At 39.8% G+C, this 8,464-nt stretch overlaps 1 long non-coding RNA gene across 1 annotated transcript; it reads right to left on the reverse strand.

The window, feature by feature from the left end:
• Positions 1–926: 926 nt before the first annotated feature.
• Positions 927–7,958, reverse strand: LOC137216928 (uncharacterized). Its single transcript, XR_010939893.1, has 3 exons — positions 6,341–7,958; positions 3,808–4,008; positions 927–2,616 (listed from the first exon to the last, which is right to left on the reverse strand). It is a non-coding gene; the product is annotated as an uncharacterized lncRNA (long non-coding RNA).
• Positions 7,959–8,464: the final 506 nt, after the last annotated feature.

The following is an 8,464-nucleotide window of genomic DNA, read 5'->3' on the forward strand; positions in this document are numbered from 1 at the left end:
CCTACTTTGGTGAGAGTTTTTATCATGAATGGATGTTGAATTTTGTCAGATGCATTTTCTGCATCTATTGAGATGATCGTGTGGTTCTTGTCTTTTCTTTAGTTGATGTGGTATATCACATTGATTTGTGTATGTTGAACCATCCTTGTGACCCTGGGAGGAATCCAACTTGGTCATGATCTTTTTTATGTGTTGTTGGATTCGGTTTGCTAATATTTTGTTGAGAATATTTGTATTTATATTCATCAAAGATATTGGCCTGTAATTTTCTTTTTTGGTAGCCACACTTGGCATTCTTAATGCTGTGTTGGATTCTTCCTTTCCCTTGGATTTATTGGGCCTCAAGTAAATTAATGAATATTTTAATAAAACCAATATTATTTGTCAAATAAAATGATCATGTTAAAAAGCCTCTACCATGGATTTAAAACTTTGCTGTAATTATAAATTCTCCACATTTAAATCAGCCTTCATTTTAATTAAGTTTTCTTTTTTCCTTAGATCAGTGTTTCTCAAAAGTATGGTCACCAGACTAACAGCATCAGATTCAAATGGGAACTTGTTAGAAATGCAGATTCTCAGGCCTGGCCAAGACCCATGGAATCAGAACTCTGGTGGTGGAGTCCAGCAGTCTGTGTTTAAACAAGCCATTCAGGAGAGCCAGATGTGAGAACCAAGTGTGAGAACCACTGCTAGTCTAGGGTCAGAGACATTAGACAGTAGGCTCTGGTCATCTCAACTCAAACCTCTAATGAAATTGTGTTTCTTTCCATTTCAGAGGGTAACCTTCTGTGCAGGTAATTTAGATTGGAAGACAGTACTACTGGAACTATATGTTGCTGAGGTCATCCTCATCAGAGCTGGGAAAATTCCCTTCAGGTGATTAACCACAATGTAGGACTAGGAGGAAATGATCTCTTGCTCATTTATACCTAGTTCTTTATTACTTGACAATAATTATATTATTTTTTAATTTATGTATTTTTGAAAAATTTTTAAAGATTCAGAAATGATTACAGATTATGTGACAGATAGTAGCCACTTTGAACCAATAAACATTAACATTTATTAATTAAATATTAACATATTTTCTTCTAGTGTTACTTTTTACCACTTGAAATTGAAATGTTCTGTTATCTCTGTCCCAAACCTATTCTCCTTCCTGTCTTTACCTCCCTTCCTTCCCAGAAGCAACCTCCACCATGGATTTGGCACTATCTACTGTATGTGTTTTCATCACATACATATGTATTCACAAGTGATATTAGTACTGTTTTTGGTAGTTTTTCCTACATTGACATCAACGGTGTTACATGAGGCACATAATATAAACTTGCACATCACCTTCTTCTGCCCTGAACCAGGTGACCATGAAATGAAAAATTGTTTTTGCCTTCAGTTTATGGATGGATAGGTGTTCATTGGGACTAAATTATAGTATCTGCTTATGGGAAGGTATTACAGGTTGAATTGTGCCCGCCCCCCCCCCCTCCACAAGATATGTTGAAGTTCTAATCCCCCATTACCTCAGAATGTGACCTTATTTGGAAATAGGGTAATTGCAGATAAAGCAGTTAGGTAAAGATAAGGTCATACTGGACTAGGGTGGGTACTTAATCCAGTACGGCTGGTGTCCTTACAAGAAGAGGAGACACAGACAAGAGACACACTGCATGAGACAAGAGGCAGAGACTAGAGTGATGGGTCTATAAGCCCAGGAATGTGGAGGGTTGCTGGCAACCACCAGAGGCTAGAAGAGGCAAGGAAGGACCGTTTCCTAGAGCCCTCAGAAGGAGGATGACCCTGCTGACATCTTGATTTTGGAATTCTAGACTCCAGAATTGTGAGAGAATAAATGTCTGTTGTTTGAAGCCACCCAATTTGTGGTACTATGTTGCAGCAGCCCTAGGAAACTAATACAAATGGAAATGAAGAGTCAGTTTAGCTCAACTCAATATGCCGTAGAGAGTGCCCATAACATGTGAGTAAACTGATTATTTCAGAAATGTTGGGGAATTAGTCTAGTTAACTGAATTTTCTGGTTTGGGCATTAACCAGCTTACTCTGTATTTAATTTCTACCAACAGTATTACATGTTTAAACATCTGGGTTGTTCAGTTATAAAGAAACTAAAAAAGCCACATGGCCACCAAATTCACTGTAGATCCTATAATATTACCATGTTCTAATAAAGAAATTAAAGTACTGGGAAAAACTTGTAGATGAAACAGTTATATTTAACTGAACCAAATTCCAAGATTAAGAAGACAATGTGATATAATTAAAACTAAAGCTGTATTGCCCTTAATTTACTCCTTCTTTGATAATGCATAAAGCACTTTTAATGTTGCAAATATATGCTCATTATCAAACTAGTTATGGTTGTTACTCCAGTATTGTAGAACAACTCAGTTTATTCATTTCTTCTTCCTCTCTTACCACCTCTGCTGCCGCCGCCACCACCATCAGCTCCACTGCCTCCAGCACCTCCTCCTTCTCCACCAGCACCTCCTCCACAATTGCTCCAGCACCACCACCACCACTTCATGCTTCAGGCAGCCTTTGTGTTGCTGGGTTGACCGAGAGTTACTCATCAAACGTCTCCTGGAAACAAGACTTGAGGAAAAAAGACAGATGACTCAGTCTATGTATGTAGCAAGGTGGGGGACATAAAAACTTATATGGACATCCTTAATATAAGGCAAAACAGGAAAACAGAGATTCTAAAGATGCAAAAATAAACTGTTACATTAGTCCAGATCTGGATGACTACTTTTAGCCATGGATGTCTTCAGCCATGATGATAATGAATTGGGGGTAGATCTTCTATTAGGTAAGTCATTAACTAGCCAATCATTAAAAAACACTCCAGTCATAAAATCATTTTGAGTGATTTCTACCGACCAGGTTTTAGAACTTTTACCTGAAGAGACAGTGTCTTATTCTTTTGGTTTTCCCACGTGTAGGATAGGCGTGGATGGTATTTAGATACTCAGTAAGTATTTGATGAGTTAATTCCTATTGTGATTCTGACACTAGAAGCTACAAATATACTTATTTTTTTGTTAATTATTTTTTTTGGAAAAGGTAATACAAATTTGGCCATACCTACCAAACTTGCAGATTGATTGCTTTATTTATGTATTTATGTTGAAGTATAGTTGCTGTACAACATTTTATAAGTTACGGGTGTATAACAGTGATTCATAATTTTTAAAGGTTATACTCCATTTAGTTAATATAAAATATTGGCTGTATTCCCTGTGCTGTACCATACATCCTAATAGCTTATTTCATACATAATAATTCGTACCAGATGTATTTCTTCTCTGCCCCAGTAATTCCACCTCTTAACATTGCTCCTGAAGATACATATGTACATAAAAGAAAGGCCGTGTGTAGAAGGTTACTCATGGCAGCGTTGCTCACAACCTAGAATCCAGCACTAGGACACTAGGTTGTGAGGAACGCCTGTTATATTGGAACACAGCCATGCCCAATTATTTACATATGGTCAAAGGCTGTTTCTGTGCCCCAGGGAGGAGTTCAGTGGTTCTGACAGAGACTACATGGCCCACAAAAACCTAAAATAGTTACTATGTGACGCTTAAAAAAGAAAAAGCTTATGGACCTCAGCTCTAAGTGCTTCAGTTTAACAAAATCTTACCTATGCTTTTATAGTACATGCAAATACAAGTACAAAACAGTTAGAGTACAAAATAGTTAAAAAGGAAACCCAAACGATGAGCTTCACTCTTGAGAAGGCACAGGAGGGATGGTGTTCCTTTTCAGTTTGACAATCCTTACCCTCAAGAGAAAAAAAGTGGAAGGCAAGATTGCTTCATCTTTAATTTATGTGACAAAGATTCGTTGGGTGTATACTCAGGGGAAGGTACTCCAGGGACTGCAGGATGCAGAGACAAAGAAAGCACGATCCTTCTTCTTCGGGGATCACAGTCTAGCAAGGGACTCAGACATGTTAAGCAATTAGATGCAAAATGATGAATGCTGTAAGAAAGAGAAGAAAAAAGTGCCGTGAGAGCATGAACAGCCACAGAAGACGTGTGAATCTGCCCAAGGCCTTTTAAAAAAATCATGAGAGGGGCTTTTTACAAAAGGGTGTCAAGGTGAAATAAAAATTGCCAATGAGACAGGTTTTACTCTTTCTGAGCAAAAGAGGGTAGTGAAAGAGTATCTGTCTAAACCCTAAACAAAATGTTTAAGCCCAAGAGCATTACTGTATCCTTTTTGTTTTTCAGGGCCCTAACTTCATGCAGCTAGATTTGTTGTTTGAATTCTGACCTGTTCAAGCTTTTACAGTGGATCATTTGATGCTTCATGAAAGTAAAATCTGCATCTTATTGTTGTAGGCATTTTTCACAAGAGCAAAATTTATTTTCCTCGTTTGGTTTCCCATAGGTTTAGCATGTAAGAGAAGCGTATCAGTCTGTCAGTGTGTTTCAAAAAGAAGAGAGATGAGAAACCACGGGCTTCACTTCCCATGTGCTGAATTTTCTTTTTCACTTTACATTAGGTCACACAGCTTGTTTTGGACACTGTTCTACCCAAGGTGACCTTAGTATTGCTCAGATATGGAACAAAAGGCAAAGTTGTATGACAGAAGTTGATCCATAAACTTCAGGTTCACACTGTTTCCTTGATCACCTCCTTTTGCTTCTGCAGACCAACTCTCCACCCTTTCTACTCTCCTTTCTGGACCCAAAGGCTGACCTGCATGGATTCCATCAGTATGCTTCCTGGCCTCTGGCTTCTGGCTGGGTTCAGCCAACGAGAAGACATGGCTGACAGCAGGAAGGGAAGAGAGTGAAGTGCCAGGTATTTGTTTCCCCACTTTGTCCTGTAGGATCATCATAAGCTGCATCCCTCTGCTGCAGGAAGGACTGGGGCCAATTTCACTCAACTCTCACTGTGTACAGGTTCCAGTAACTGCTTCCTGTTGGCTCTTCTGTGCCCTGTTGTTACTGGCCTTGGGGTACTTCATTGTGCCTGGTGATTTTCCCCATCGCCTCCCACACGTTTGTTAGCAATTTCTTTATGAAACTCTCCTCACATTAGCCCAGCTGACTGTGCTGTGCCAGGGATTTGAGGGATGCAGTATATATTCCTGTAAGGTTTCACAAATCAAAAGTTTTATTCGGTTCCACGGTACTGATTTCCACCACTCTGTCTTCCAGCACACTGATCCGTTCTTCTGCCTCATTTATTCTGCTGTTGATTCCTTCTAGTGTAGTTTTCATCTCAGTTATTGTATTCTTTAGTTCTGTTTGGTTGTTCTTTACATTTCCTACTCTTTGTTAAAAACTAAACTTCTCAGTCTCTGCATCCATTCTTTTCCCGAGTTCTTGGATCATCTTTATGATCATTATTCTGAATTCTTTCTTTCTTGAAGTGGAGATTTCCTATCTCTACTTCACTTAGTAGTTCTTCTGGGGTTTTATCTTGTTCCTTTACCGGGAACATATTCCATTGCCATCTCATTTTGTTTAAATTTCTATTTGTATTTTTATGAATGTGGTAGGTTAGTTACACTTCTTGACCTTGCAGATGTAGCCCTCTGTGTCCCAGCAGTACATGCCCCTCTTGTCACCCAAGGGCCAGCTGGTCCAGGGTAGGTTCTGACATGTGTTGGCAGACTAAGTTCCACAGGCTGTAGGACTGTTCTGTTCTTGTGTCTGCCCCCTGGTGGGTGAGGCTGGGTCTTTGCCCTCTGGTGGGCAGGTCCATGTCAAGAGGTGGCTGTGGGCAGCTTCTCTGCTGATGGGTGGGGCTGTGTTCCTCACCTGTTGGGTTTTTGGCCTGAGGTGTGCCAGCACTGCAGCCTACATGCTGTTGGGTAGGGCCAGGTTTTGGTGCTAATGACCCAGGCAAGATGTCCACCTCCAGCAAGAGTTCATATAGATGAACACTCACTGGGTATCTCTGCCACCAGCATCCATGTCTCCAGGGCGAGCCACAGCCACCCCTTGCTTCCCCAGGAAACCCTATGAGACCAGCAGGTAGGTCTGGCCCAGGCTCCTCTGAAGTCACTGCTTTTGCCCTGGGTCCCAGTGTGCGTGAGACCTTGTGTACGCCCTCCAAGAGTAGAGTCTGTTTCCCCAGTCCTGTGCAGCTCCTGCACTCAAGCCTTGCTGGCCTTCAAAGCCAAGTGCTCTGGGGGTTCCTACTCCCAAGGCCAGACCCCTGTGCTGGGGAGCCTGATGTGGGGCCCAGAGCTTTTACTCCTGTGGGAGAACATATAAAACATAATTGTTCTCCAGTTTGTGGGTCACCCACCCGGCTAATATGGGATTTAATTATATTGCAAGTGTGCCCCTCTTACCATCTCACTGTGGTTTCTTCTTTAGGTCTTTGGATATAGAATATCTTTCTTTGGTAGGTTGCAGTCTTTTTTTTTTATCAGTGGCTCTTCAACAGTTCGTTGTGACTTTGGTGTGCTCATGAGAGGAGGTTACTTCAAGGTCCTTCTAGTCCACATCTTGTCTCCAATCCAGTTCAGTTTTTGTGAGTCAGAAATCCAGATATGGCTTAGCTGAATGCCTCTGATCCAGATTCTTTCATGAATGAGGTTGCAGTGGAGTTGTCTGTCTGCTGAGGCTGCATTCACCTTGAAACTCAAATGGAAAAGACAGAGCAGTGGAAATCACTGTTGCAGAACAGAATAAAGAAGAATGAATGAAAAGAAATGAGGACAGTCTCAGAGACCTCTGGGACAACATTAAATTCACCAACATTTTGCATTATAGGGGTCCCACAAGGAGAAGAGAGAGAGAAAGGGCCTGAGAGAAAATTTGAAGAGATAATATTGAAAACTTCCCTAGCATGGGAAAGGAAACAGCCACCCAAGTCCAGGGAGCTCAGAGAGTCCCATACACGACTGACCCAAGGAGGAACACACGGATTCACACAGTAATGAAATTGACAAAAATTAATTACAGGTAAGGAAAATATTAAAAGCAACAAGGGAAAAGCACCAAATAGCATACAAGGGAATCCACATAAGGCCATCAACTGATTTTTCAGCAGAAACTCTGCAGGCAAGAAGGAAGTAGCATGATATATTTAAAGTAATGAAAGGGAAAAACCTACAACCAAGAATACTCTACCCAGAAAGGCTCTTGTTCAGATGCTATGGCGGAATCAAAAGCTTTACAGACAAGCAAAAGCTAAAAGAATTCAGCACCGACAAAGCAGCTTCACAACAAATGGAAGTTTTACAACACGTTCCTAGGAACTTCTCTAGGAAGAAAAAGGCCACAACTAGAAACAAAATTATGAAATGGGAAAGCTCACCAGAAAAGGCAAACATACAGTAAAGGTAGGAACTCATCCACATAAATATGCTATCAAAACCAGCAACTGTGAGAAGAGGAGAGTACAGATACAGGATATTGGAAATGCATTTGAAATTAAGAGACCAGCAATTTAAAACAATCTTCTTAATATATATAGACTGCTATATCAAAACGTCATGACAACTGCAAACAAAAAATCTACAATAGATAAACACACACATACACAAAAGCAATCCAGACACAGTACTAAAGATAGTCATCAAAGCACGAGAGAACAAAAGAGGAAGGGAAAAACAAAAACCTACAAAAACAAATCCAAAATCCAAAACAATTCACAAGATGGCCATAAGAACATACATCTCAGTAATTACCTTAAATGTAAATGGACTCAATGCCCCAACCAAAAGACACAAACTGGCTGAATGGATACAAACACAAGACCCATATATAAGCTGTCTACAAGAGACCCACTTCTGATCTAAGGACACATACAGACTGAAAGTAAGGGGGTGGAAAAATGTATTCCATGTAAATGGAAATCAAAAGAAAGCTGGAGTAGCAAAACTCATATCAGACAAAATAGACTTTAAAATAAAGACTGTTACAAGAGACAAAGAAAGAAGATATAATGATTGTAAATATATATGCACACAGCCCCTCAATACATAAGGCAAATGTTAACAGATATAAAAGGAGAAATGGACAGTAACACAATAATAGTGGAGGATTTTAACACCTCACTTACATCAATGGACAGATTATCCAGACAGAATATCAATAAGGAAACACAGGTCTTAAATGACACATTAGACTAGATGGACTTTATTGATATTTATCGAACATCCCATCTGAAAGCAGCAGAATACACATTCTTCTCAAGTGCACATGGAAAATTCTCCAGCATAGTTCACATGCTGGGCCACAAAGCAACCCTTGGTAAATTTAAGAAAACTGAAATCATATCAAGCATCTTCTCTGACCACAGCACTATGAGATTAGAAATCAACTATAAGAAAAAAAACTGTAAAAAACAAACACATGGAGGCTAAACAATATGTTTACTAAACAACCAGTGGATTACTAAACAATCAGTGGATCACTGTGGAAACCAAAAAGGAAATAAAAAAATACCTAAAGACAAATGAAAACAA

Source organism: Pseudorca crassidens, chromosome X (assembly GCF_039906515.1).
Source record: "Pseudorca crassidens isolate mPseCra1 chromosome X, mPseCra1.hap1, whole genome shotgun sequence".
Taxonomy (NCBI): Eukaryota; Metazoa; Chordata; class Mammalia; order Artiodactyla; family Delphinidae; genus Pseudorca; species Pseudorca crassidens.